The following is a 25,570-nucleotide window of genomic DNA, read 5'->3' on the forward strand; positions in this document are numbered from 1 at the left end:
TTTAGCTTTGAGCATTTGCCCGAGAACAGCTCCTCTTTGGGAGCGGCAGGTCGCTGTGTGGGAAAATCGGCAGGAACGCAGACCCAATATAGCCTGATAAATGCTTCAGTTCTCCAGGAAAGGCACACCAGCAAACCACCCGGCCTGAGGAAGCCCACCATGGCAGTCGCCTACCTGGTTCTGCCTGAAGGGGAATTTGGCACATGAATGAGCCGCAAAAGCCAGGTTAATTTTAGATGGGGAGAGACGACAAAGCAACATTCCCATACCGGGAGTCGAACCCGGGCCGCCTGGGTGAAAACCAGGAATCCTGACCGCTAGACCAAATGGGACGACCGGGGAAGGAAAACGCCACCCTGGGAGGAATTTTCCAGGTGAGCAGCTGCCAAAGTTTTGAGTCGCGCTGGTAAGAATCTGAGCTCTGTTGTGGTCAACAAGTGGTATTGACAAGAACATTGCACGGGATCAAAGAGAGCCACGCGAGCTTCAAGCCACACATAGACTCTTTGGATCCGTGTTGTGTTGTGTTGTGCTGCTGGCACACCTCTAGCTGTGGTGAAATGAGATCCTTGGTCTTTTGTAGCAAGCCAGCACAATAAGCACCATAGCATGAGGATTCCCTGCTTTTCGGGGATTAAGGGAGCTCATACCCCAGCGGAAATGCAGCTGCTGGAGTGGGTCGCACGAGCACAACTTTGGACCGGGGTAAAAGCAAAACCGAGCCAGCCAGGAGTCGAACCTAGAATCTTCTGATCCGTAGTCAGACGCGTTATCCATTGCGCCACTGGCCCACGGGAGGAGTGATGTTCTACATACATGTGTCATTTCTCAGCCAACACGGGCCAGGAGGAAAGGCCTTGCAGTGAGGCGATAGTTGCAAAACCAACTGCCGTGACCCGGATTCGAACCGGGGTTGCTGCGGCCACAACGCAGAGTACTAACCACTATACGATCACGGCGCGCCAGACTTCCTGTAAAGCTGCGTCGTCCTTCCAGCTGGAAGTCAGACCCTGCTGGATGTACCGTGGGAAGTACTGGCAAATCGCTTCGCCCGCGTACACTGGGGAAACTTCATTTTCCATGTAGTCTTCAATGCATTTGCAACACTCACAACTAGGCAATGGTTCTAATTACATGCAAACGTCCACCAAAATTCGCACAAGGTCTTGCAACATGCTTCGTCCTTTGTGGGACAGATGACTCAAATATTACAGTCCATTAATTCTCTTTACTGATAAGATGAGCTAATTGATTTCTTTAATATGTCTTCTTGGTTTGCCTCATTAAGGAGGAAAAATAATGGAAAGGAATGAAGTGAAAATCCACTCTGGAATTCACTTTCCACACACACAGAGGGAACGAAAAAGGCACAGATGAGGTCGTCTCGACTGACGAACACACTTCAATACAACCTTTACTAAACAATACAAAGTTGTTTGAATTATCTTCACATCGCTATCTGGCCAATGAATCGTACTAATGGCAACGGTTACGGAAAGCATTTTCAGATTCTGTTAGGGAATTTGTCACACGCTGGCCGTCTGTCTGTTGCTAACTAAGAGGTTTGCTGAACATTTTTTTACCTTTGAGCATTTGCCCGAGAACAGCTCCTCTTTGGGAGCGGCAGGTCGCTGTGTGGGAAAATCGGCAGGAACGCAGACCCAATATAGCTTGATAAATGCTTCAGTTCTCCAGGAAAGGCACACCAGCAAACCACCCGGCCTGAGGAAGCCCACCATGGCAGTCGCCTACCTGGTTCTGCCTGAAGGGGAATTTGGCACATGAATGAGCCGCAAAAGCCAGGTTAATTTTAGATGGGGAGAGACGACAAAGCAACATTCCCATACCGGGAGTCGAACCCGGGCCGCCTGGGTGAAAACCAGGAATCCTGACCACTAGACCATATGGGACGACCGGGGAAGGAAAACGCCACCCTGGGAGGGTTGCGTCCCTTGGGCAGACCACAGGAATTTTCCAGGTGAGCAGCTGCCAAAGTTTTGAGTCGCGCTGGTAAGAATCTGAGCTCTGTTGTGGTCAACAAGTGGTATTGACAAGAACATTGCACGGGATCAAAGAGAGCCACGCGAGCTTCAAGCCACACATAGACTCTTTGGATCCGTGTTGTGTTGTGTTGTGCTGCTGGCACACCTCTAGCTGTGGTGAAATGAGATCCTTGGTCTTTTGTAGCAAGCCAGCACAATAAGCACCATAGCATGAGGATTCCCTGCTTTTCGGGGATTAAGGGAGCTCATACCCCAGCGGAAATGCAGCTGCTGGAGTGGGTCGCACGAGCACAACTTTGGACCGGGGTAAAAGCAAAACCGAGCCAGCCAGGAGTCGAACCTAGAATCTTCTGATCCGTAGTCAGACGCGTTATCCATTGCGCCACTGGCCCACGGGAGGAGTGACGTTCTACATACATGTGTCATTTCTCAGCCAACACGGGCCAGGAGGAAAGGCCTTGCAGTGAGGCGATAGTTGCAAAACCAACTGCCGTGACCCGGATTCGAACCGGGGTTGCTGCGGCCACAACGCAGAGTACTAACCACTATACGATCACGGCGCGCCAGACTTCCGGTAAAGCTACGCCGTCCTTCCAGCTGGAAGTCAGACGCTGCTGGATGTACCGTGGGAAGTACTGGCAAATCGCTTCGCCCGCGTGCACTGGGGAAACTTCATTTTCCATGTAGTCTTCAATGCATTTGCAACACTCACAACTAGGCAATGGTTCTAATTACATGCAAACGTCCACCAAAATTCGCACAAGGTCTTGCAACATGCTTCGTCCTTTGTGGGACAGATGACTCAAATATTACAGTCCATTAATTCTCTTTACTGATAAGATGAGCTAATTGATTTCTTCAATATGTCTTCTTGGTTTGCCTCATTAAGGAGGAAAAATAATGGAAAGGAATGAAGTAAAAATCCACTCTGGAATTCACTTTCCACACACACAGAGGGAATGAAAAAGGCACAGATGAGGTCGTCTCGACTGACGAACACACTTCAATACAACCTTTACTAAACAATACAAAGTTGTTTGAATTTTCTTCACATCGCTATCTGGCCAATGAATCGTACTAATGGCAACGGTTACGGAAAGCAATTTCAGATTCTGTTAGGGAATTTGTCACACGCTGGCCGTCTGTCTGTTGCTAACTAAGAGGTTTGCTGAACATTTTTTTAGCTTTGAGCATTTGCCCGAGAACAGCTCCTTTTTGGGAGCGGCAGGTCGCTGTGTGGGAAAATCGGCAGGAACGCAGACCCAATATAGCCTGATAAATGCTTCAGTTCTCCAGGAAAGGCACACCAGCAAACCACCCGGCCTGAGGAAGCCCACCATGGCAGTCGCCTACCTGGTTCTGCCTGAAGGGGAATTTGGCACATGAATGAGCCGCAAAAGCCAGGTTAATTTTAGATGGGGAGAGACGACAAAGCAACATTCCCATACCGGGAGTCGAACCCGGGCCACCTGGGTGAAAACCAGGAATCCTGACCGCTAGACCAAATGGGACGACCGGGGAAGGAAAACGCCACCCTGGGAGGGTTGCGTCCCTTGGGCAGACCACAGGAATTTTCCAGGTGAGCAGCTGCCAAAGTTTTGAGTCGCGCTGGTAAGAATCTGAGCTCTGTTGTGGTCAACAAGTGGTATTGACAAGAACATTGCATGGGATCAAAGAGAGCCACGCGAGCTTCAAGCCACACATAGACTCTTTGGATCCGTGTTGTGTTGTGTTGTGCTGCTGGCACACCTCTAGCTGTGGTGAAATGAGATCCTTGGTCTTTTGTAGCAAGCCAGCACAATAAGCACCATAGCATGAGGATTCCCTGCTTTTCGGGGATTAAGGGAGCCCATACCCCAGCGGAAATGCAGCTGCTGGAGTGGGTCGCACGAGCACAACTTTGGACCGGGGTAAAAGCAAACCGAGCCAGCCAGGAGTCGAACCTAGAATCTTCTGATCCGTAGTCAGACGCGTTATCCATTGCGCCACTGGCCCACGGGAGGAGTGACGTTCTACATACATGTGTCATTTCTCAGCCAACACGGGCCAGGAGGAAAGGCCTTGCAGTGAGGCGATAGTCGCAAAACCAACTGCCGTGACCCGGATTCGAACCGGGGTTGCTGCGGCCACAACGCAGAGTACTAACCACTATACGATCACGGCGCGCCAGACTTCCGGTAAAGCTACGCCGTCCTTCCAGCTGGAATTTGTCACACGCTGGCCGTCTGTCTGTTGCTAACTAAGAGGTTTGCTGAACATTTTTTTACCTTTGAGCATTTGCCCGAGAACAGCTCCTCTTTGGGAGCGGCAGGTCGCTGTGTGGGAAAATCGGCAGGAACGCAGACCCAATATAGCTTGATAAATGCTTCAGTTCTCCAGGAAAGGCACACCAGCAAACCACCCGGCCTGAGGAAGCCCACCATGGCAGTCGCCTACCTGGTTCTGCCTGAAGGGGAATTTGGCACATGAATGAGCCGCAAAAGCCAGGTTAATTTTAGATGGGGAGAGACGACAAAGCAACATTCCCATACCGGGAGTCGAACCCGGGCCGCCTGGGTGAAAACCAGGAATCCTGACCGCTAGACCAAATGGGACGACCGGGGAAGGAAAACGCCACCCTGGGAGGGTTGCGTCCCTTGGGCAGACCACAGGAATTTTCCAGGTGAGCAGCTGCCAAAGTTTTGAGTCGCGCTGGTAAGAATCTGAGCTCTGTTGTGGTCAACAAGTGGTATTGACAAGAACATTGCACGGGATCAAAGAGAGCCACGCGAGCTTCAAGCCACACATAGACTCTTTGGATCCGTGTTGTGTTGTGTTGTGCTGCTGGCACACCTCTAGCTGTGGTGAAATGAGATCCTTGGTCTTTTGTAGCAAGCCAGCACAATAAGCACCATAGCATGAGGATTCCCTGCTTTTCGGGGATTAAGGGAGCTCATACCCCAGCGGAAATGCAGCTGCTGGAGTGGGTCGCACGAGCACAACTTTGGACCGGGGTAAAAGCAAAACCGAGCCAGCCAGGAGTCGAACCTAGAATCTTCTGATCCGTAGTCAGACGCGTTATCCACTGCGCCACTGGCCCACGGGAGGAGTGACGTTCTACATACATGTGTCATTTCTCAGCCAACACGGGCCAGGAGGAAAGGCCTTGCAGTGAGGCGATAGTTGCAAAACCAACTGCCGTGACCCGGATTCTAACCGGGGTTGCTGCGGCCACAACGCAGAGTACTAACCACTATACGATCACGGCGCGCCAGACTTCCGGTAAAGCTACGCCGTCCTTCCAGCTGGAAGTCAGACGCTGCTGGATGTACCGTGGGAAGTACTGGCAAATCGCTTCGCCCGCGTGCACTGGGGAAACTTCATTTTCCATGTAGTCTTCAATGCATTTGCAACACTCACAACTAGGCAATGGTTCTAATTACATGCAAACGTCCACCAAAATTCGCACAAGGTCTTGCAACATGCTTCGTCCTTTGTGGGACAGATGACTCAAATATTACAGTCCATTAATTCTCTTTACTGATAAGATGAGCTAATTGATTTCTTTAATATGTCTTCTTGGTTTGCCTCATTAAGGAGGAAAAATAATGGAAAGGAATGAAGTGAAAATCCACTCTGGAATTCACTTTCCACACACACAGAGGGAACGAAAAAGGCACAGATGAGGTCGTCTCGACTGACGAACACACTTCAATACAACCTTTACTAAACAATACAAAGTTGTTTGAATTATCTTCACATCGCTATCTGGCCAATGAATCGTACTAATGGCAACGGTTACGGAAAGCCTTTTCAGATTCTGTTAGGGAATTTGTCACACGCTGGCCGTCTGTCTGTTGCTAACTAAGAGGTTTGCTGAACATTTTTTTAGCTTTGAGCATTTGCCCGAGAACAGCTCCTCTTTGGGAGCGGCAGGTCGCTGTGTGGGAAAATCGGCAGGAACGCAGACCCAATATAGCCTGATAAATGCTTCAGTTCTCCAGGAAAGGCACACCAGCAAACCACCCGGCCTGAGGAAGCCCACCATGGCAGTCGCCTACCTGGTTCTGCCTAAAGGGGAATTTGGCACATGAATGAGCCGCAAAAGCCAGGTTAATTTTAGATGGGGAGAGACGACAAAGCAACATTCCCATACCGGGAGTCGAACCCGGGCCGCCTGGGTGAAAACCAGGAATCCTGACCGCTAGACCAAATGGGACGACCGGGGAAGGAAAACGCCACCCTGGGAGGAATTTTCCAGGTGAGCAGCTGCCAAAGTTTTGAGTCGCGCTGGTAAGAATCTGAGCTCTGTTGTGGTCAACAAGTGGTATTGACAAGAACATTGCACGGGATCAAAGAGAGCCACGCGAGCTTCAAGCCACACATAGACTCTTTGGATCCGTGTTGTGTTGTGTTGTGCTGCTGGCACACCTCTAGCTGTGGTGAAATGAGATCCTTGGTCTTTTGTAGCAAGCCAGCACAATAAGCACCATAGCATGAGGATTCCCTGCTTTTCGGGGATTAAGGGAGCTCATACCCCAGCGGAAATGCAGCTGCTGGAGTGGGTCGCACGAGCACAACTTTGGACCGGGGTAAAAGCAAAACCGAGCCAGCCAGGAGTCGAACCTAGAATCTTCTGATCCGTAGTCAGACGCGTTATCCATTGCGCCACTGGCCCACGGGAGGAGTGATGTTCTACATACATGTGTCATTTCTCAGCCAACACGGGCCAGGAGGAAAGGCCTTGCAGTGAGGCGATAGTTGCAAAACCAACTGCCGTGACCCGGATTCGAACCGGGGTTGCTGCGGCCACAACGCAGAGTACTAACCACTATACGATCACGGCGCGCCAGACTTCCGGTAAAGCTACGCCGTCCTTCCAGCTGGAAGTCAGACGCTGCTGGATGTACCGTGGGAAGTACTGGCAAATCGCTTCGCCCGCGTGCACTGGGGAAACTTTATTTTCCATGTAGTCTTCAATGCATTTGCAACACTCACAACTAGGCAATGGTTCTAATTACATGCAAACGTCCACCAAAATTCGCACAAGGTCTTGCAACATGCTTCGTCCTTTGTGGGACAGATGACTCAAATATTACAGTCCATTAATTCTCTTTACGGATAAGATGAGCTAATTGATTTCTTTAATATGTCTTCTTGGTTTGCCTCATTAAGGAGGAAAAATAATGGAAAGGAATGAAGTAAAAATCCACTCTGGAATTCACTTTCCACACACACAGAGGGAACGAAAAAGGCACAGATGAGGTCGTCTCGACTGACGAACACACTTCAATACAACCTTTACTAAACAATACAAAGTTGTTTGAATTATCTTCACATCGCTATCTGGCCAATGAATCGTACTAATGGCAACGGTTACGGAAAGCATTTTCAGATTCTGTTAGGGAATTTGTCACACGCTGGCCGTCTGTCTGTTGCTAACTAAGAGGTTTGCTGAACATTTTTTTACCTTTGAGCATTTGCCCGAGAACAGCTCCTCTTTGGGAGCGGCAGGTCGCTGTGTGGGAAAATCGGCAGGAACGCAGACCCAATATAGCTTGATAAATGCTTCAGTTCTCCAGGAAAGGCACACCAGCAAACCACCCGGCCTGAGGAAGCCCACCATGGCAGTCGCCTACCTGGTTCTGCCTAAAGGGGAATTTGGCACATGAATGAGCCGCAAAAGCCAGGTTAATTTTAGATGGGGAGAGACGACAAAGCAACATTCCCATACCGGGAGTCGAACCCGGGCCGCCTGGGTGAAAACCAGGAATCCTGACCGCTAGACCATATGGGACGACCGGGGAAGGAAAACGCCACCCTGGGAGGGTTGCGTCCCTTGGGCAGACCACAGGAATTTTCCAGGTGAGCAGCTGCCAAAGTTTTGAGTCGCGCTGGTAAGAATCTGAGCTCTGTTGTGGTCAACAAGTGGTATTGACAAGAACATTGCACGGGATCAAAGAGAGCCACGCGAGCTTCAAGCCACACATAGACTCTTTGGATCCGTGTTGTGTTGTGTTGTGCTGCTGGCACACCTCTAGCTGTGGTGAAATGAGATCCTTGGTCTTTTGTAGCAAGCCAGCACAATAAGCACCATAGCATGAGGATTCCCTGCTTTTCGGGGATTAAGGGAGCTCATACCCCAGCGGAAATGCAGCTGCTGGAGTGGGTCGCACGAGCACAACTTTGGACCGGGGTAAAAGCAAAACCGAGCCAGCCAGGAGTCGAACCTAGAATCTTCTGATCCGTAGTCAGACGCGTTATCCATTGCGCCACTGGCCCACGGGAGGAGTGACGTTCTACATACATGTGTCATTTCTCAGCCAACACGGGCCAGGAGGAAAGGCCTTGCAGTGAGGCGATAGTTGCAAAACCAACTGCCGTGACCCGGATTCGAACCGGGGTTGCTGCGGCCACAACGCAGAGTACTAACCACTATACGATCACGGCGCGCCAGACTTCCGGTAAAGCTACGCCGTCCTTCCAGCTGGAAGTCAGACGCTGCTGGATGTACCGTGGGAAGTACTGGCAAATCGCTTCGCCCGCGTGCACTGGGGAAACTTCATTTTCCATGTAGTCTTCAATGCATTTGCAACACTCACAACTAGGCAATGGTTCTAATTACATGCAAACGTCCACCAAAATTCGCACAAGGTCTTGCAACATGCTTCGTCCTTTGTGGGACAGATGACTCAAATATTACAGTCCATTAATTCTCTTTACTGATAAGATGAGCTAATTGATTTCTTCAATATGTCTTCTTGGTTTGCCTCATTAAGGAGGAAAAATAATGGAAAGGAATGAAGTAAAAATCCACTCTGGAATTCACTTTCCACACACACAGAGGGAATGAAAAAGGCACAGATGAGGTCGTCTCGACTGACGAACACACTTCAATACAACCTTTACTAAACAATACAAAGTTGTTTGAATTTTCTTCACATCGCTATCTGGCCAATGAATCGTACTAATGGCAACGGTTACGGAAAGCAATTTCAGATTCTGTTAGGGAATTTGTCACACGCTGGCCGTCTGTCTGTTGCTAACTAAGAGGTTTGCTGAACATTTTTTTAGCTTTGAGCATTTGCCCGAGAACAGCTCCTTTTTGGGAGCGGCAGGTCGCTGTGTGGGAAAATCGGCAGGAACGCAGACCCAATATAGCCTGATAAATGCTTCAGTTCTCCAGGAAAGGCACACCAGCAAACCACCCGGCCTGAGGAAGCCCACCATGGCAGTCGCCTACCTGGTTCTGCCTGAAGGGGAATTTGGCACATGAATGAGCCGCAAAAGCCAGGTTAATTTTAGATGGGGAGAGACGACAAAGCAACATTCCCATACCGGGAGTCGAACCCGGGCCACCTGGGTGAAAACCAGGAATCCTGACCGCTAGACCAAATGGGACGACCGGGGAAGGAAAACGCCACCCTGGGAGGGTTGCGTCCCTTGGGCAGACCACAGGAATTTTCCAGGTGAGCAGCTGCCAAAGTTTTGAGTCGCGCTGGTAAGAATCTGAGCTCTGTTGTGGTCAACAAGTGGTATTGACAAGAACATTGCATGGGATCAAAGAGAGCCACGCGAGCTTCAAGCCACACATAGACTCTTTGGATCCGTGTTGTGTTGTGTTGTGCTGCTGGCACACCTCTAGCTGTGGTGAAATGAGATCCTTGGTCTTTTGTAGCAAGCCAGCACAATAAGCACCATAGCATGAGGATTCCCTGCTTTTCGGGGATTAAGGGAGCCCATACCCCAGCGGAAATGCAGCTGCTGGAGTGGGTCGCACGAGCACAACTTTGGACCGGGGTAAAAGCAAACCGAGCCAGCCAGGAGTCGAACCTAGAATCTTCTGATCCGTAGTCAGACGCGTTATCCATTGCGCCACTGGCCCACGGGAGGAGTGACGTTCTACATACATGTGTCATTTCTCAGCCAACACGGGCCAGGAGGAAAGGCCTTGCAGTGAGGCGATAGTCGCAAAACCAACTGCCGTGACCCGGATTCGAACCGGGGTTGCTGCGGCCACAACGCAGAGTACTAACCACTATACGATCACGGCGCGCCAGACTTCCGGTAAAGCTACGCCGTCCTTCCAGCTGGAATTTGTCACACGCTGGCCGTCTGTCTGTTGCTAACTAAGAGGTTTGCTGAACATTTTTTTAGCTTTGAGCATTTGCCCGAGAACAGCTCCTTTTTGGGAGCGGCAGGTCGCTGTGTGGGAAAATCGGCAGGAACGCAGACCCAATATAGCTTGATAAATGCTTCAGTTCTCCAGGAAAGGCACACCAGCAAACCACCCGGCCTGAGGAAGCCCACCATGGCAGTCGCCTACCTGGTTCTGCCTAAAGGGGAATTTGGCACATGAATGAGCCGCAAAAGCCAGGTTAATTTTAGATGGGGAGAGACGACAAAGCAACATTCCCATACCGGGAGTCGAACCCGGGCCGCCTGGGTGAAAACCAGGAATCCTGACCGCTAGACCATATGGGACGACCGGGGAAGGAAAACGCCACCCTGGGAGGGTTGCGTCCCTTGGGCAGACCACAGGAATTTTCCAGGTGAGCAGCTGCCAAAGTTTTGAGTCGCGCTGGTAAGAATCTGAGCTCTGTTGTGGTCAACAAGTGGTATTGACAAGAACATTGCACGGGATCAAAGAGAGCCACGCGAGCTTCAAGCCACACATAGACTCTTTGGATCCGTGTTGTGTTGTGTTGTGCTGCTGGCACACCTCTGGCTGTGGTGAAATGAGATCCTTGGTCTTTTGTAGCAAGCCAGCACAATAAGCACCATAGCATGAGGATTCCCTGCGTTTCGGGGATTAAGGGAGCTCATACCCCAGCGGAAATGCAGCTGCTGGAGTGGGTCGCACGAGCACAACTTTGGACCGGGGTAAAAGCAAAACCGAGCCAGCCAGGAGTCGAACCTAGAATCTTCTGATCCGTAGTCAGACGCGTTATCCATTGCGCCACTGGCCCACGGGAGGAGTGACGTTCTACATACATGTGTCATTTCTCAGCCAACACGGGCCAGGAGGAAAGGCCTTGCAGTGAGGCGATAGTTGCAAAACCAACTGCCGTGACCCGGATTCGAACCGGGGTTGCTGCGGCCACAACGCAGAGTACTAACCACTATACGATCACGGCGCGCCAGACTTCCGGTAAAGCTACGCCGTCCTTCCAGCTGGAAGTCAGACGCTGCTGGATGTACCGTGGGAAGTACTGGCAAATCGCTTCGCCCGCGTGCACTGGGGAAACTTCATTTTCCATGTAGTCTTCAATGCATTTGCAACACTCACAACTAGGCAATGGTTCTAATTACATGCAAACGTCCACCAAAATTCGCACAAGGTCTTGCAACATGCTTCGTCCTTTGTGGGACAGATGACTCAAATATTACAGTCCATTAATTCTCTTTACTGATAAGATGAGCTAATTGATTTCTTCAATATGTCTTCTTGGTTTGCCTCATTAAGGAGGAAAAATAATGGAAAGGAATGAAGTAAAAATCCACTCTGGAATTCACTTTCCACACACACAGAGGGAACGAAAAAGGCACAGATGGGGTCGTCTCGACTGACGAACACACTTCAATACAAACTTTACTAAACAATACAAAGTTGTTTGAATTTTCTTCACATCGCTATCTGGCCAATGAATCGTACTAATGGCAACGGTTACGGAAAGCAATTTCAGATTCTGTTAGGGAATTTGTCACACGCTGGCCGTCTGTCTGTTGCTAACTAAGAGGTTTGCTGAACATTTTTTTAGCTTTGAGCATTTGCCCGAGAACAGCTCCTCTTTGGGAGCGGCAGGTCGCTGTGTGGGAAAATCGGCAGGAACGCAGACCCAATATAGCCTGATAAATGCTTCAGTTCTCCAGGAAAGGCACACCAGCAAACCACCCGGCCTGAGGAAGCCCACCATGGCAGTCGCCTACCTGGTTCTGCCTGAAGGGGAATTTGGCACATGAATGAGCCGCAAAAGCCAGGTTAATTTTAGATGGGGAGAGACGACAAAGCAACATTCCCATACTGGGAGTCGAACCCGGGCCACCTGGGTGAAAACCAGGAATCCTGACCGCTAGACCAAATGGGACGAGCGGGGAAGGAAAACGCCACCCTGGGAGGGTTGCGTCCCTTGGGCAGACCACAGGAATTTTCCAGGTGAGCAGCTGCCAAAGTTTTGAGTCGCGCTGGTAAGAATCTGAGCTCTGTTGTGGTCAACAAGTGGTATTGACAAGAACATTGCACGGGATCAAAGAGAGCCACGCGAGCTTCAAGCCACACATAGACTCTTTGGATCCGTGTTGTGTTGTGTTGTGCTGCTGGCACACCTCTAGCTGTGGTGAAATGAGATCCTTGGTCTTTTGTAGCAAGCCAGCACAATAAGCACCATAGCATGAGGATTCCCTGCTTTTCGGGGATTAAGGGAGCCCATACCCCAGCGGAAATGCAGCTGCTGGAGTGGGTCGCACGAGCACAACTTTGGACCGGGGTAAAAGCAAACCGAGCCAGCCAGGAGTCGAACCTAGAATCTTCTGATCCGTAGTCAGACGCGTTATCCATTGCGCCACTGGCCCACGGGAGGAGTGACGTTCTACATACATGTGTCATTTCTCAGCCAACACGGGCCAGGAGGAAAGGCCTTGCAGTGAGGCGATAGTCGCAAAACCAACTGCCGTGACCCGGATTCGAACCGGGGTTGCTGCGGCCACAACGCAGAGTACTAACCACTATACGATCACGGCGCGCCAGACTTCCGGTAAAGCTACGCCGTCCTTCCAGCTGGAAGTCAGACGCTGCTGGATGTACCGTGGGAAGTACTGGCAAATCGCTTCGCCCGCGTGCACTGGGGAAACTTCATTTTCCATGTAGTCTTCAATGCATTTGCAACACTCACAACTAGGCAATGGTTCTAATTAATGCAAACGTCCACCAAAATTCGCACAAGGTCTTGCAACATGCTTCGTCCTTTGTGGGACAGATGACTCAAATATTACAGTCCATTAATTCTCTTTACTGATAAGATGAGCTAATTGATTTCTTTAATATGTCTTCTTGGTTTGCCTCATTAAGGAGGAAAAATAATGGAAAGAATTGAAGTGAAAATCCACTCTGGAATTCACTTTCCACACACACAGAGGGAACGAAAAAGGCACAGATGAGGTCGTCTCGACTGACGAACACACTTCAATACAACCTTTACTAAACAATACAAAGTTGTTTGAATTATCTTCACATCGCTATCTGGCCAATGAATCGTACTAATGGCAACGGTTACGGAAAGCATTTTCAGATTCTGTTAGGGAATTTGTCACACGCTGGCCGTCTGTCTGTTGCTAACTAAGAGGTTTGTTGAACATTTTTTTAGCTTTGAGCATTTGCCCGAGAACAGCTCCTCTTTGGGAGCGGCAGGTCGCTGTGTGGGAATATCGGCAGGAACGCAGACCCAATATAGCCTGATAAATGCTTCAGTTCTCCAGGAAAGGCACACCAGCCAAAAACCCGGCCTGAGGAAGCCCATCATGGCAGTCGCCTACCTGGTTCTGCCTGAAGGGGAATTTGGCACATGAATGAGCCGCAAAAGCCAGGTTAATTTTAGATGGGGAGAGACGACAAAGCAACATTCCCATACCGGGAGTCGAACCCGGGCCGCCTGGGTGAAAACCAGGAATCCTGACCGCTAGACCAAATGGGACGACCGGGGAAGGAAAACGCCACCCTGGGAGGGTTGCGTCCCTTGGGCAGACCACAGGAATTTTCCAGGTGAGCAGCTGCCAAAGTTTTGAGTCGCGCTGGTAAGAATCTGAGCTCTGTTGTGGTCAACAAGTGGTATTGACAAGAACATTGCACGGGATCAAAGAGAGCCACGCGAGCTTCAAGCCACACATAGACTCTTTGGATCCGTGTTGTGTTGTGTTGTGCTGCTGGCACACCTCTAGCTGTGGTGAAATGAGATCCTTGGTCTTTTGTAGCAAGCCAGCACAATAAGCACCATAGCATGAGGATTCCCTGCTTTTCGGGGATTAAGGGAGCCCATACCCCAGCGGAAATGCAGCTGCTGGAGTGGGTCGCACGAGCACAACTTTGGACCGGGGTAAAAGCAAACCGAGCCAGCCAGGAGTCGAACCTAGAATCTTCTGATCCGTAGTCAGACGCGTTATCCATTGCGCCACTGGCCCACGGGAGGAGTGACATTCTACATACATGTGTCATTTCTCAGCCAACACAGGCCAGGAGGAAAGGCCTTGCAGTGAGGCGATAGTTGCAAAACCAACTGCCGTGACCCAGACTCAAACCGGGGTTGCTGCGGCCACAACGCAGAGTACTAACCACTATACGATCACGGCACGCCAGACTACCGGTGAAGCTACGCCGTCCTTCCAGCTGGAAGTCAGACGCCGCTAGATGTACCGTGGGAAGTACTGGCAAATCGCTTCGCCCGCGTGCACTGGGGAAACTTCATTTTCCATGTAGTCTTCAATGCATTTGCAACACTCACAACTAGGCAATGGTTCTAATTACATGCAAACGTCCACCAAAATTCGCACAAGGTCTTGCAACATGCTTCGTCCTTTGTGGGACAGATGACTCAAATATTACAGTCCATTAATTCTCTTTACTGATAAGATGAGCTAATTGATTTCTTCAATATGTCTTCTTGGTTTGCCTCATTAAGGAGGAAAAATAATGGAAAGAATTGAAGTGAAAATCCACTCTGGAATTCACTTTCCACACACACAGAGGGAACGAAAAAGGCACAGATGAGGTCGTCTCGACTGACGAACACACTTCAATACAACCTTTACTAAACAATACAAAGTTGTTTGAATTATCTTCACATCGCTATCTGGCCAATGAATCGTACTAATGGCAACGGTTACGGAAAGCAATTTCAGATTCTGTTAGGGAATTTGTCACACGCTGGCCGTCTGTCTGTTGCTAACTAAGAGGTTTGCTGAACATTTTTTTAGCTTTGAGCATTTGCCCGAGAACAGCTCCTCTTTGGGAATATCGGCAGGAACGCAGACCCAATATAGCCTGATAAATGCTTCAGTTCTCAGGGAAAGGCACACCAGCCAAAAACCCGGCCTGAGGAAGCCCATCATGGCAGTCGCCTACCTGGTTCTGCCTGAAGGGGAATTTGGCACATGAATGAGCCGCAAAAGCCAGGTTAATTTTAGATGGGGAGAGATGACAAAGCAACATTCCCATACCGGGAGTCGAACCCGGGCCGCCTGGGTGAAAACCAGGAATCCTGACCGCTAGACCATATGGGACGACCGGGGAAGGAAAACGCCACCCTGGGAGGGTTGCGTCCCTTGGGCAGACCACAGGAATTTTCCAGGTGAGCAGCTGCCAAAGTTTTGAGTCGCGCTGGTAAGAATCTGAGCTCTGTTGTGGTCAACAAGTGGTATTGACAAGAACATTGCACGGGATCAAAGAGAGCCACGCGAGCTTCAAGCCACACATAGACTCTTTGGATCCGTGTTGTGTTGTGTTGTGCTGCTGGCACACCTCTAGCTGTGGTGAAATGAGATCCTTGGTCTTTTGTAGCAAGCCAGCACAATAAGCACCATAGCATGAGGATTCCCTGCTTTTCGGGGATTAAGGGAGCCCATACCCCAGCGGAAATGCAGCTGCTGGAGTGGGTCGCACGAGCACAACTTTGGACCGGGGTAAAAGCAAACCGAGCCAGCCAGGAGTCGAACCTAGAATCTTCTGATCCGTAGTCAGACGCATTATCCATTGCGCCACTGGCCCACGGGAGGAGTGACGTTCTACATACATGTGTCATTTCTCAGCCAACACGGGCCAGGAGGAAAGGCCTTGCAGTGAGGCGATAGTCGCAAAACCAACTGCCGTGACCCGGATTCGAACCGGGGTTGCTGCGGCCACAACGCAGAGTACTAACCACTATACGATCACGGCGCGCCAGACTTCCGGTAAAGCTACGCCGTCCTTCCAGCTGGAAGTCAGACGCTGCTGGATGTACCGTGGGAAGTACTGGCAAATCGCTTCGCCCGCGTGCACTGGGGAAACTTTATTTTCCATGTAGTCTTCAATGCATTTGCAACACTCACAACTAGGCAATGGTTCTAATTACATGCAAACGTCCACCAAAATTCGCACAAGGTCTTGCAACATGCTTCGTCCTTTGTGGGACAGATGACTCAAATATTACAGTCCATTAATTCTCTTTACTGATAAGATGAGCTAATTGATTTCTTTAATATGTCTTCTTGGTTTGCCTCATTAAGGAGGAAAAATAATGGAAAGGAATGAAGTGAAAATCCACTCTGGAATTCACTTTCCACACACACAGAGGGAACGAAAAAGGCACAGATGAGGTCATCTCGACTGACGAACACACTTCAATACAACCTTTACTAAACAATACAAAGTTGTTTGAATTATCTTCACATCGCTATCTGGCCAATGAATCGTACTAATGGCAACGGTTACGGAAAGCATTTTCAGATTCTGTTAGGGAATTTGTCACACGCTGGCCGTCTGTCTGTTGCTAACTAAGAGGTTTGCTGAACATTTTTTTAGCTTTGAGCATTTGCCCGAGAACAGCTCCTCTTTGGGACCGGCAGGTCGCTGTGTGGGAAAATCGGCAGGAACGCAGACCCAATATAGCCTGATAAATGCTTCAGTTCTCCAGGAAAGGCACACCAGCAAACCACCCGGCCTGAGGAAGCCCACCATGGCAGTCGCCTACCTGGTTCTGCCTGAAGGGGAATTTGGCACATGAATGAGCCGCAAAAGCCAGGTTAATTTTAGATGGGGAGAGACGACAAAGCAACATTCCCATACCGGGAGTCGAACCCGGGCCGCCTGGATGAAAACCAGGAATCCTGACCGCTAGACCATATGGGACGACCGGGGAAGGAAAACGCCACCCTGGGAGGGTTGCGTCCCTTGGGCAGACCACAGGAATTTTCCAGGTGAGCAGCTGCCAAAGTTTTGAGTCGCGCTGGTAAGAATCTGAGCTCTGTTGTGGTCAACAAGTGGTATTGACAAGAACATTGCACGGGATCAAAGAGAGCCACGCGAGCTTCAAGCCACACATAGACTCTTTGGATCCGTGTTGTGTTGTGTTGTGCTGCTGGCACACCTCTAGCTGTGGTGAAATGAGATCCTTGGTCTTTTGTAGCAAGCCAGCACAATAAGCACCATAGCATGAGGATTCCCTGCTTTTCGGGGATTAAGGGAGCTCATACCCCAGCGGAAATGCAGCTGCTGGAGTGGGTCGCACGAGCACAACTTTGGACCGGGGTAAAAGCAAAACCGAGCCAGCCAGGAGTCGAACCTAGAATCTTCTGATCCGTAGTCAGACGCGTTATCCATTGCGCCACTGGCCCACGGGAGGAGTGACGTTCTACATACATGTGTCATTTCTCAGCCAACACGGGCCAGGAGGAAAGGCCTTGCAGTGAGGCGATAGTTGCAAAACCAACTGCCGTGACCCGGATTCGAACCGGGGTTGCTGCGGCCACAACGCAGAGTACTAACCACTATACGATCACGGCGCGCCAGACTTCCGGTAAAGCTACGCCGTCCTTCCAGCTGGAAGTCAGACGCTGCTGGATGTACCGTGGGAAGTACTGGCAAATCGCTTCGCCCGCGTGCACTGGGGAAACTTCATTTTCCATGTAGTCTTCAATGCATTTGCAACACTCACAACTAGGCAATGGTTCTAATTACATGCAAACGTCCACCAAAATTCGCACAAGGTCTTGCAACATGCTTCGTCCTTTGTGGGACAGATGACTCAAATATTACAGTCCATTAATTCTCTTTACTGATAAGATGAGCTAATTGATTTCTTTAATATGTCTTCTTGGTTTGCCTCATTAAGGAGGAAAAATAATGGAAAGAATTGGAGTGAAAATCCACTCTGGAATTCACTTTCCACACACACAGAGGGAACGAAAAAGGCACAGATGAGGTCGTCTCGACTGACGAACACACTTCAATACAACCTTTACTAAACAATACAAAGTTGTTTGAATTATCTTCACATCGCTATCTGGCCAATGAATCGTACTAATGGCAACGGTTACGGAAAGCATTTTCAGATTCTGTTAGGGAATTTGTCACACGCTGGCCGTCTGTCTGTTGCTAACTAAGAGGTTTGCTGAACATTTTTTTAGCTTTGAGCATTTGCCCGAGAACAGCTCCTCTTTGGGAGCGGCAGGTCTCTGTGTGGGAAAATCGGCAGGAACGGAGACCCAATATAGCCTGATAAATGCTTCAGTTCTCCGGGAAAGGCACACCAGCAAACCACCCGGCCTGAGGAAGCACACCATGGCAGTCGCCTACCTGGTTCTGCCTGAAGGGGAATTTGGCACATGAATGAGCCGCAAAAGCAAGGTTAATTTTAGATGGGGAGAGACGACAAAGCAACATTCCCATACCGGGAGTCGAACCCGGGCCGCCTGGGTGAAAACCAGGAATCCTGACCGCTAGACCATATGGGACGACCGGGGAAGGAAAACGCCACCCTGGGAGGGTTGCGTCCCTTGGGCAGACCACAGGAATTTTCCAGGTGAGCAGCTGCCAAAGTTTTGAGTCGCGCTGGTAAGAATCTGAGCTCTGTTGTGGTCAACAAGTGGTATTGACAAGAACATTGCACGGGATCAAAGAGAGCCACGCGAGCTTCAAGCCACACATAGACTCTTTGGATCCGTGTTGTGTTGTGTTGTGCTGCTGGCACACCTCTAGCTGTGGTGAAATGAGATCCTTGGTCTTTTGTAGCAAGCCAGCACAATAAGCACCATAGCATGAGGATTCCCTGCTTTTCGGGGATTAAGGGAGCCCATACCCCAGCGGAAATGCAGCTGCTGGAGTGGGTCGCACGAGCACAACTTTGGACCGGGGTAAAAGCAAACCGAGCCAGCCAGGAGTCGAACCTAGAATCTTCTGATCCGTAGTCAGACGCGTTATCCATTGCGCCACTGGCCCACGGGAGGAGTGACGTTCTACATACATGTGTCATTTCTCAGCCAACACGGGCCAGGAGGAAAGGCCTTGCAGTGAGGCGATAGTCGCAAAACCAACTGCCGTGACCCGGATTCGAACCGGGGTTGCTGCGGCCACAACGCAGAGTACTAACCACTATATGATCACGGCGCGCCAGACTTCCGGTAAAGCTACGCCGTCCTTCCAGCTGGAAGTCAGACGCTGCTGGATGTACCGTGGGAAGTACTGGCAAATCGCTTCGCCCGCGTGCACTGGGGAAACTTCATTTTCCATGTAGTCTTCAATGCATTTGCAACACTCACAACTAGGCAATGGTTCTAATTAATGCAAACGTCCACCAAAATTCGCACAAGGTCTTGCAACATGCTTCGTCCTTTGTGGGACAGATGACTCAAATATTACAGTCCATTAACTCTTTTTACTGATAAGATGAGCTTATTGATTTCTTTAATATGTCTTCTTGGTTTGCCTCATTAAGGAGGAAAAATAATGGAAAGAATTGAAGTGAAAATCCACTCTGGAATTCACTTTCCACACACACAGAGGGAACGAAAAAGGCACAGATGAGGTCGTCTCGACTGACGAACACACTTCAATACAACCTTTACTAAACAATACAAAGTTGTTTGAATTATCTTCACATCGCTATCTGGCCAATGAATCGTACTAATGGCAACGGTTACGGAAAGCATTTTCAGATTCTGTTAGGGAATTTGTCACACGCTGGCCGTCTGTCTGTTGCTAACTAAGAGGTTTGCTGAACATTTTTTTAGCTTTGAGCATTTGCCCGAGAACAGCTCCTCTTTGGGAGCGGCAGGTCGCTGTGTGGGAATATCGGCAGGAACGCAGACCCAATATAGCCTGATAAATGCTTCAGTTCTCCAGGAAAGGCACACCAGCCAAAAACCCGGCCTGAGGAAGCCCATCATGGCAGTCGCCTACCTGGTTCTGCCTGAAGGGGAATTTGGCACATGAATGAGCCGCAAAAGCCAGGTTAATTTTAGATGGGGAGAGATGACAAAGCAACATTCCCATACCGGGAGTCGAACCCGGGCCGCCTGGGTGAAAACCAGGAATCCTGACCGCTAGACCATATGGGACGACCGGGGAAGGAAAACGCCACCCTGGGAGGGTTGCGTCCCTTGGGCAGACCACAGGAATTTTCCAGGTGAGCAGCTGCTGGCCTTGCAGTGAGGCGATAGTCGCAAAACCAACTGCCGTGACCCGGATTCGAACCGGGGTTGCTGCGGCCACAACGCAGAGTACTAACCACTATACGATCACGGCGCACAGGAATTTTCCAGGTGAGCAGCTGCCAAAGTTTTGAGTCGCGCTGGTAAGAATCTGAGCTCTGTTGTGGTCAACAAGTGGTATTGACAAGAACATTGCACAGGATCAAAGAGAGCCACGCGAGCTTCAAGCCACACATAGACTCTTTGGATCTGTGTTGTGTTGTGTTGTGCTGCTGGCACACCTCTAGCTGTGGTGAAATGAGATCCTTGGTCTTTTGTAGCAAGCCAGCACAATAAGCACCATAGCATGAGGATTCCCTGCTTTTCGGGGATTAAGGGAGCCCATACCCCAGCGGAAATGCAGCTGCTGGAGTGGGTCGCACGAGCACAACTTTGGACCGGGGTAAAAGCAAACCGAGCCAGCCAGGAGTCGAACCTAGAATCTTCTGATCCGTAGTCAGACGCGTTATCCATTGCGCCACTGGCCCACGGGAGGAGTGATGTTCTACATACATGTGTCATTTCTCAGCCAACACGGGCCAGGAGGAAAGGCCTTGCAGTGAGGCGATAGTCGCAAAACCAACTGCCGTGACCCGGATTCGAAACGGGGTTGCTGCGGCCACAACGCAGAGTACTAACCACTATACGATCACGGCGCGCCAGACTTCCGGTAAAGCTACGCCGTCCTTCCAGCTGGAAGTCAGACGCTGCTGGATGTACCGTGGGAAGTACTGGCAAATCGCTTCGCCCGCGTGCACTGGGGAAACTTCATTTTCCATGTAGTCTTCAATGCATTTGCAACACTCACAACTAGGCAATGGTTCTAATTACATGCAAACGTCCACCAAAATTCGCACAAGGTCTTGCAACATGCTTCGTCCTTTGTGGGACAGATGACTCAAATATTACAGTCCATTAATTCTCTTTACTGATAAGATGAGCTAATTGATTTCTTTAATATGTCTTCTTGGTTTGCCTCATTAAGGAGGAAAAATAATGGAAAGAATTGAAGTGAAAATCCACTCTGGAATTCACTTTCCACACACACAGAGGGAACGAAAAAGGCACAGATGAGGTTGTCTCGACTGACGAACACACTTCAATACAACCTTTACTAAACAATACAAAGTTGTTTGAATTATCTTCACATCGCTATCTGGCCAATGAATCGTACTAATGGCAACGGTTACGGAAAGCATTTTCAGATTCTGTTAGGGAATTTGTCACACGCTGGCCGTCTGTCTGTTGCTAACTAAGAGGTTTGCTGAACATTTTTTTAGCTTTGAGCATTTGCCCGAGAACAGCTCCTCTTTGGGACCGGCAGGTCGCTGTGTGGGAAAATCGGCAGGAACGCAGACCCAATATAGCCTGATAAATGCTTCAGTTCTCCAGGAAAGGCACACCAGCAAACCACCCGGCCTGAGGAAGCCCACCATGGCAGTCGCCTACCTGGTTCTGCCTGAAGGGGAATTTGGCACATGAATGAGCCGCAAAAGCCAGGTTAATTTTAGATGGGGAGAGACGACAAAGCAACATTCCCATACCGGGAGTTGAACCCGGGCCGCCTGGGTGAAAACCAGGAATCCTGACCGCTAGACCATATGGGACAACCGGGGAAGGAAAACGCCACCCTGGGAGGGTTGCGTCCCTTGGGCAGACCACAGGAATTTTCCAGGTGAGCAGCTGCCAAAGTTTTGAGTCGCGCTGGTAAGAATCTGAGCTCTGTTGTGGTCAACAAGTGGTATTGACAAGAACATTGCACGGGATCAAAGAGAGCCACGCGAGCTTCAAGCCACACATAGACTCTTTGGATCCGTGTTGTGTTGTGTTGTGCTGCTGGCACACCTCTGGCTGTGGTGAAATGAGATCCTTGGTCTTTTGTAGCAAGCCAGCACAATAAGCACCATAGCATGAGGATTCCCTGCGTTTCGGGGATTAAGGGAGCCCATACCCCAGCGGAAATGCAGCTGCTGGAGTGGGTCGCACGAGCACAACTTTGGACCGGGGTAAAAGCAAAACCGAGCCAGCCAGGAGTCGAACCTAGAATCTTCTGATCCGTAGTCAGACGCGTTATCCATTGCGCCACTGGCCCACGGGAGGAGTGACGTTCTACATACATGTGTCATTTCTCAGCCAACACGGGCCAGGAGGAAAGGCCTTGCAGTGAGGCGATAGTTGCAAAACCAACTGCCGTGACCCGGATTCGAACCGGGGTTGCTGCGGCCACAACGCAGAGTACTAACCACTATACGATCACGGCGCGCCAGACTTCCGGTAAAGCTACGCCGTCCTTCCAGCTGGAAGTCAGACGCTGCTGGATGTACCGTGGGAAGTACTGGCAAATCGCTTCGCCCGCGTGCACTGGGGAAACTTTATTTTCCATGTAGTCTTCAATGCATTTGCAACACTCACAACTAGGCAATGGTTCTAATTACATGCAAATGTCCACCAAAATTCGCACAAGGTCTTGCAACATGCTTCGCCCTTTGTGGGACAGATGACTCAAATATTACAGTCCATTAATTCTCTTTACTGATAAGATGAGCTAATTGATTTCTTTAATATGTCTTCTTGGTTTGCCTCATTAAGGAGGAAAAATAATAGAAAGAATTGAAGTGAAAATCCACTCTGGAATTCACTTTCCACACACACAGAGGGAACGAAAAAGGCACAGATGAGGTCGTCTCGACTGACGAACACACTTCAATACAACCTTTACTAAACAATACAAAGTTGTTTGAATTATCTTCACATCGCTATCTGGCCAATGAATCGTACTAATGGCAACGGTTACGGAAAGCATTTTCAGATTCTGTTAGGGAATTTGTCACACGCTGGCCGTCTGTCTGTTGCTAACTAAGAGGTTTGCTGAACATTTTTTTAGCTTTGAGCATTTGCCCGAGAACAGCTCCTCTTTGGGAGCGGCAGGTCGCTGTGTGGGAAAATCGGCAGGAACGCAGACCCAATGTAGCCTGATAAATGCTTCAGTTCTCAGGAAAGGCACACCAGCGTACCACCCGGCCTGAGAAAGCCCACCATACTCTCTTTGGGACCGACAGGTCGGTCTTTGCCACAACTACAAGATAATTTTTAAGAAATGACAATCTACTCACTGACTCATTTAGGGTTAAATCATTTGCAGCCAGATGAAACATACTAGTCACTGCTTTACCAATGGAGGTCTCTTATCCATTTGCTTAGTTAAACACAAAGCCAACTTTTGGCTAGGCAGTGTAAAATTCTGTTACAACCTTCAAATCAATACAAGAAAAAAAAAACAATCAACAAAAAAAAAAAAAACTGTTGCATGAATAAATGGCTCCTAAAGTCTATCCTACTTGTAAAAACCGTGTCCTTAGATCAGTGGTTCCCAAACTTTTTGCTGTGTGCACCCCTTTCTAATATTTGACACAGTTCAAGCACCCCTTCGATTAAACTCTACCTTTTCTAACTACAGTATCTAAATACACATATTTTCTATATATTAGAAAATATCAACATTTCAGTTTTGAATAAAAACATTGCTTCCTAACTTTTTAGTGAGATGGATGGGCCTGCATTTTTGCACACAGATCATCAAAATTTGGTTCAATGGATGACAGTTTTACCCTCAAGTCATTCTCAGCATCTAGTCTTTGTCAATGTTTGGTTTTCAACAATGTCAGTGCAGAAAAGCCTGCCTCACATAAGTATGTGGTTGCAAAGGGCATCAACACTTTCAATGCCTGTTTTGACAATCCTGGATACTCCACCACTGCTGAAGCCCAGAAATCCATGAGTGACTTATTTTTAAAAAGTATGTTGTGTCTCCCATCAGATGATAACTCCAGTAATTGTTCTTGCTCTTGAAATGAGAGATGTGGGATTGGAGGAGTGACATCAAAAGGATTCCGAATCCATATCTTAGATTGGTCCATAGGGGGAAGTAAGTCCTAAGATTTTGGCTGAGCTGGTTAAGATGTTTAGTGCAGCTTCCTGGGATTGCAAAAATTCAGACAACAGTGGAAAGCACTCGGTTGAGTTTCCATTTATCCAGTTAGCCCAGAAGACTAGCTTTTCAATAAGTGCTTCAACTTTGTCCTGGGTGTTAAAAACGGTAGTACTAAGGCCCTGCAGACTTAAATTAAGTTCATTAAGAGTAGAAAATATGTCTGCCAAATACGCCAGCTTCTGAAGCCAGATCTCATCTTTCAAGAATGAAGACAGGTGAAATGGGTTCCTGCACTTCACATCGGAGCTCAAAAATTCTTGACAAGACCTTTCCACGCAATAACCAGCGCACTTCTGTGTGTAGCAGAAGAGTTTCGTGCTCGCTGCCCATTTCGTTGCATATTGTTCGTAAAATACGTGAATTTAGTGGATGACTTTTAATGAAGTTGACGATTTTCACAACGTCATTAAGTACAGACAAAAGTTCATCTGGCATGTTTTTCGTCGCTAGAGCTTCACTGCAGGAAACCATCGGTTTCCTGCAGTGTACCCAGGAAACCGATGGTGCAACTTTTCGGATGAAAGCTACTGCTCCTTCCCGTCATTGATTTCGCCCCGTCTGTACAAATTCTAACGCAGCGCGCCCAGTCAATTTCGTTTATTCTGAAAAAGCTATTCATCAAATTAAAAATATCTTCCCCGATTGAACGAGTGGCAAGGGGACGGCAAAACAAAAAATCTTCATGAACTGTGTTCTCAAATAAATAACGGACAAAGACCAGAAGATTAGACAGATTTGCTACATCGGTAGACTCATCCATTTGCAGTGAGAAGAATTTGCTGTTTTTTATTCTGCTTATTAGCTGGTTGAGGATGTCGGCAGATATTGAATCAATGCGACGAGCCACAGTATTGTCAGAGATAGGTATTTTGTCCAGTGTCTTTGCAGCTTTCTCTCTGAGCATACAGTTTACTATATCTTTGGCAACGGGTAAACAAAGATTTTCTCCAACTGTGTGGGGCATACCTCTTTTAGCTATGCGGTAACTCGCCAGATATAACGCCCTCTGAGCATTTTTGGAAGCCCCTAAGCCAGAATGGGAGTGGATAATTTTTTTCTTCTTCTGCAGTTCCTCCAATTTTCTTTGAAAAAAACTTGCAGGCATGTCTTGTAAATTGCTGTGTCTTGTTTGTAAGTGCCGAACCATATATGAGGGCTTAAGACTGCTATTAGCTAAAACCTCACCGCAGACTACACATTGCGGATTTGGATTTTCTGCATCTCCAATCCATGTAAACCCGAAACCAATGTAAATATATTTGCGTTTCTTACTTGACGTCTGTTGGTAATAACAATGTCAATATAATTTAATGTCCATATAATTGCTGCTATAGGTTTTACTTTTATTGGTTATTTGACTATTTTTTAATTATTTTTATGTTTA

At 48.9% G+C, this 25,570-nt stretch overlaps 42 non-coding genes across 42 annotated transcripts; all 42 read right to left on the minus strand.

Moving 5' to 3' along the window:
• Positions 1 to 260: 260 nt before the first annotated feature.
• trnae-uuc (transfer RNA glutamic acid (anticodon UUC)) lies at positions 261 to 332 on the minus strand. Its single transcript has one exon. It is a non-coding gene; the product is annotated as a tRNA-Glu (tRNA).
• Positions 333 to 718: 386 nt separating this feature from the next.
• Positions 719 to 791, minus strand: trnar-acg (transfer RNA arginine (anticodon ACG)). Its single transcript has one exon. It is a non-coding gene; the product is annotated as a tRNA-Arg (tRNA).
• A 96-nt stretch (positions 792 to 887) lies between these two features.
• trnah-gug (transfer RNA histidin (anticodon GUG)) lies at positions 888 to 959 on the minus strand. Its single transcript has one exon. It is a non-coding gene; the product is annotated as a tRNA-His (tRNA).
• Positions 960 to 1,838: 879 nt separating this feature from the next.
• trnae-uuc (transfer RNA glutamic acid (anticodon UUC)) lies at positions 1,839 to 1,910 on the minus strand. Its single transcript has one exon. It is a non-coding gene; the product is annotated as a tRNA-Glu (tRNA).
• A 412-nt stretch (positions 1,911 to 2,322) lies between these two features.
• trnar-acg (transfer RNA arginine (anticodon ACG)) lies at positions 2,323 to 2,395 on the minus strand. The gene has a single exon. It is a non-coding gene; the product is annotated as a tRNA-Arg (tRNA).
• A 96-nt stretch (positions 2,396 to 2,491) lies between these two features.
• On the minus strand, positions 2,492 to 2,563 carry trnah-gug (transfer RNA histidin (anticodon GUG)). The gene has a single exon. It is a non-coding gene; the product is annotated as a tRNA-His (tRNA).
• An 879-nt stretch (positions 2,564 to 3,442) lies between these two features.
• Positions 3,443 to 3,514, minus strand: trnae-uuc (transfer RNA glutamic acid (anticodon UUC)). Its single transcript has one exon. It is a non-coding gene; the product is annotated as a tRNA-Glu (tRNA).
• A 411-nt stretch (positions 3,515 to 3,925) lies between these two features.
• Positions 3,926 to 3,998, minus strand: trnar-acg (transfer RNA arginine (anticodon ACG)). The gene has a single exon. It is a non-coding gene; the product is annotated as a tRNA-Arg (tRNA).
• A 96-nt stretch (positions 3,999 to 4,094) lies between these two features.
• On the minus strand, positions 4,095 to 4,166 carry trnah-gug (transfer RNA histidin (anticodon GUG)). The gene has a single exon. It is a non-coding gene; the product is annotated as a tRNA-His (tRNA).
• A 359-nt stretch (positions 4,167 to 4,525) lies between these two features.
• On the minus strand, positions 4,526 to 4,597 carry trnae-uuc (transfer RNA glutamic acid (anticodon UUC)). Its single transcript has one exon. It is a non-coding gene; the product is annotated as a tRNA-Glu (tRNA).
• Positions 4,598 to 5,009: 412 nt separating this feature from the next.
• trnar-acg (transfer RNA arginine (anticodon ACG)) lies at positions 5,010 to 5,082 on the minus strand. The gene has a single exon. It is a non-coding gene; the product is annotated as a tRNA-Arg (tRNA).
• Positions 5,083 to 6,129: 1,047 nt separating this feature from the next.
• trnae-uuc (transfer RNA glutamic acid (anticodon UUC)) lies at positions 6,130 to 6,201 on the minus strand. Its single transcript has one exon. It is a non-coding gene; the product is annotated as a tRNA-Glu (tRNA).
• A 386-nt stretch (positions 6,202 to 6,587) lies between these two features.
• On the minus strand, positions 6,588 to 6,660 carry trnar-acg (transfer RNA arginine (anticodon ACG)). The gene has a single exon. It is a non-coding gene; the product is annotated as a tRNA-Arg (tRNA).
• A 96-nt stretch (positions 6,661 to 6,756) lies between these two features.
• On the minus strand, positions 6,757 to 6,828 carry trnah-gug (transfer RNA histidin (anticodon GUG)). The gene has a single exon. It is a non-coding gene; the product is annotated as a tRNA-His (tRNA).
• An 879-nt stretch (positions 6,829 to 7,707) lies between these two features.
• Positions 7,708 to 7,779, minus strand: trnae-uuc (transfer RNA glutamic acid (anticodon UUC)). Its single transcript has one exon. It is a non-coding gene; the product is annotated as a tRNA-Glu (tRNA).
• Positions 7,780 to 8,191: 412 nt separating this feature from the next.
• Positions 8,192 to 8,264, minus strand: trnar-acg (transfer RNA arginine (anticodon ACG)). Its single transcript has one exon. It is a non-coding gene; the product is annotated as a tRNA-Arg (tRNA).
• A 96-nt stretch (positions 8,265 to 8,360) lies between these two features.
• trnah-gug (transfer RNA histidin (anticodon GUG)) lies at positions 8,361 to 8,432 on the minus strand. The gene has a single exon. It is a non-coding gene; the product is annotated as a tRNA-His (tRNA).
• Positions 8,433 to 9,311: 879 nt separating this feature from the next.
• On the minus strand, positions 9,312 to 9,383 carry trnae-uuc (transfer RNA glutamic acid (anticodon UUC)). The gene has a single exon. It is a non-coding gene; the product is annotated as a tRNA-Glu (tRNA).
• Positions 9,384 to 9,794: 411 nt separating this feature from the next.
• On the minus strand, positions 9,795 to 9,867 carry trnar-acg (transfer RNA arginine (anticodon ACG)). The gene has a single exon. It is a non-coding gene; the product is annotated as a tRNA-Arg (tRNA).
• Positions 9,868 to 9,963: 96 nt separating this feature from the next.
• trnah-gug (transfer RNA histidin (anticodon GUG)) lies at positions 9,964 to 10,035 on the minus strand. The gene has a single exon. It is a non-coding gene; the product is annotated as a tRNA-His (tRNA).
• A 359-nt stretch (positions 10,036 to 10,394) lies between these two features.
• On the minus strand, positions 10,395 to 10,466 carry trnae-uuc (transfer RNA glutamic acid (anticodon UUC)). Its single transcript has one exon. It is a non-coding gene; the product is annotated as a tRNA-Glu (tRNA).
• A 412-nt stretch (positions 10,467 to 10,878) lies between these two features.
• On the minus strand, positions 10,879 to 10,951 carry trnar-acg (transfer RNA arginine (anticodon ACG)). Its single transcript has one exon. It is a non-coding gene; the product is annotated as a tRNA-Arg (tRNA).
• Positions 10,952 to 11,047: 96 nt separating this feature from the next.
• trnah-gug (transfer RNA histidin (anticodon GUG)) lies at positions 11,048 to 11,119 on the minus strand. The gene has a single exon. It is a non-coding gene; the product is annotated as a tRNA-His (tRNA).
• Positions 11,120 to 11,998: 879 nt separating this feature from the next.
• Positions 11,999 to 12,070, minus strand: trnae-uuc (transfer RNA glutamic acid (anticodon UUC)). Its single transcript has one exon. It is a non-coding gene; the product is annotated as a tRNA-Glu (tRNA).
• Positions 12,071 to 12,481: 411 nt separating this feature from the next.
• Positions 12,482 to 12,554, minus strand: trnar-acg (transfer RNA arginine (anticodon ACG)). Its single transcript has one exon. It is a non-coding gene; the product is annotated as a tRNA-Arg (tRNA).
• A 96-nt stretch (positions 12,555 to 12,650) lies between these two features.
• On the minus strand, positions 12,651 to 12,722 carry trnah-gug (transfer RNA histidin (anticodon GUG)). Its single transcript has one exon. It is a non-coding gene; the product is annotated as a tRNA-His (tRNA).
• Positions 12,723 to 13,600: 878 nt separating this feature from the next.
• trnae-uuc (transfer RNA glutamic acid (anticodon UUC)) lies at positions 13,601 to 13,672 on the minus strand. The gene has a single exon. It is a non-coding gene; the product is annotated as a tRNA-Glu (tRNA).
• A 411-nt stretch (positions 13,673 to 14,083) lies between these two features.
• trnar-acg (transfer RNA arginine (anticodon ACG)) lies at positions 14,084 to 14,156 on the minus strand. Its single transcript has one exon. It is a non-coding gene; the product is annotated as a tRNA-Arg (tRNA).
• Positions 14,157 to 15,182: 1,026 nt separating this feature from the next.
• On the minus strand, positions 15,183 to 15,254 carry trnae-uuc (transfer RNA glutamic acid (anticodon UUC)). Its single transcript has one exon. It is a non-coding gene; the product is annotated as a tRNA-Glu (tRNA).
• Positions 15,255 to 15,665: 411 nt separating this feature from the next.
• Positions 15,666 to 15,738, minus strand: trnar-acg (transfer RNA arginine (anticodon ACG)). The gene has a single exon. It is a non-coding gene; the product is annotated as a tRNA-Arg (tRNA).
• Positions 15,739 to 15,834: 96 nt separating this feature from the next.
• trnah-gug (transfer RNA histidin (anticodon GUG)) lies at positions 15,835 to 15,906 on the minus strand. The gene has a single exon. It is a non-coding gene; the product is annotated as a tRNA-His (tRNA).
• Positions 15,907 to 16,785: 879 nt separating this feature from the next.
• trnae-uuc (transfer RNA glutamic acid (anticodon UUC)) lies at positions 16,786 to 16,857 on the minus strand. The gene has a single exon. It is a non-coding gene; the product is annotated as a tRNA-Glu (tRNA).
• Positions 16,858 to 17,269: 412 nt separating this feature from the next.
• On the minus strand, positions 17,270 to 17,342 carry trnar-acg (transfer RNA arginine (anticodon ACG)). Its single transcript has one exon. It is a non-coding gene; the product is annotated as a tRNA-Arg (tRNA).
• A 96-nt stretch (positions 17,343 to 17,438) lies between these two features.
• On the minus strand, positions 17,439 to 17,510 carry trnah-gug (transfer RNA histidin (anticodon GUG)). The gene has a single exon. It is a non-coding gene; the product is annotated as a tRNA-His (tRNA).
• Positions 17,511 to 18,389: 879 nt separating this feature from the next.
• On the minus strand, positions 18,390 to 18,461 carry trnae-uuc (transfer RNA glutamic acid (anticodon UUC)). The gene has a single exon. It is a non-coding gene; the product is annotated as a tRNA-Glu (tRNA).
• Positions 18,462 to 18,872: 411 nt separating this feature from the next.
• trnar-acg (transfer RNA arginine (anticodon ACG)) lies at positions 18,873 to 18,945 on the minus strand. The gene has a single exon. It is a non-coding gene; the product is annotated as a tRNA-Arg (tRNA).
• A 1,046-nt stretch (positions 18,946 to 19,991) lies between these two features.
• trnae-uuc (transfer RNA glutamic acid (anticodon UUC)) lies at positions 19,992 to 20,063 on the minus strand. Its single transcript has one exon. It is a non-coding gene; the product is annotated as a tRNA-Glu (tRNA).
• Positions 20,064 to 20,178: 115 nt separating this feature from the next.
• Positions 20,179 to 20,250, minus strand: trnah-gug (transfer RNA histidin (anticodon GUG)). The gene has a single exon. It is a non-coding gene; the product is annotated as a tRNA-His (tRNA).
• A 360-nt stretch (positions 20,251 to 20,610) lies between these two features.
• On the minus strand, positions 20,611 to 20,683 carry trnar-acg (transfer RNA arginine (anticodon ACG)). Its single transcript has one exon. It is a non-coding gene; the product is annotated as a tRNA-Arg (tRNA).
• A 1,047-nt stretch (positions 20,684 to 21,730) lies between these two features.
• On the minus strand, positions 21,731 to 21,802 carry trnae-uuc (transfer RNA glutamic acid (anticodon UUC)). The gene has a single exon. It is a non-coding gene; the product is annotated as a tRNA-Glu (tRNA).
• Positions 21,803 to 22,214: 412 nt separating this feature from the next.
• Positions 22,215 to 22,287, minus strand: trnar-acg (transfer RNA arginine (anticodon ACG)). The gene has a single exon. It is a non-coding gene; the product is annotated as a tRNA-Arg (tRNA).
• A 96-nt stretch (positions 22,288 to 22,383) lies between these two features.
• On the minus strand, positions 22,384 to 22,455 carry trnah-gug (transfer RNA histidin (anticodon GUG)). Its single transcript has one exon. It is a non-coding gene; the product is annotated as a tRNA-His (tRNA).
• Between the last annotated feature and the right edge of the window lie 3,115 nt (positions 22,456 to 25,570).

The sequence above is a fragment of the Clarias gariepinus genome, chromosome 13 (genome assembly GCF_024256425.1).
Source record: "Clarias gariepinus isolate MV-2021 ecotype Netherlands chromosome 13, CGAR_prim_01v2, whole genome shotgun sequence".
Lineage (NCBI taxonomy): Eukaryota > Metazoa > Chordata > Actinopteri > Siluriformes > Clariidae > Clarias > Clarias gariepinus.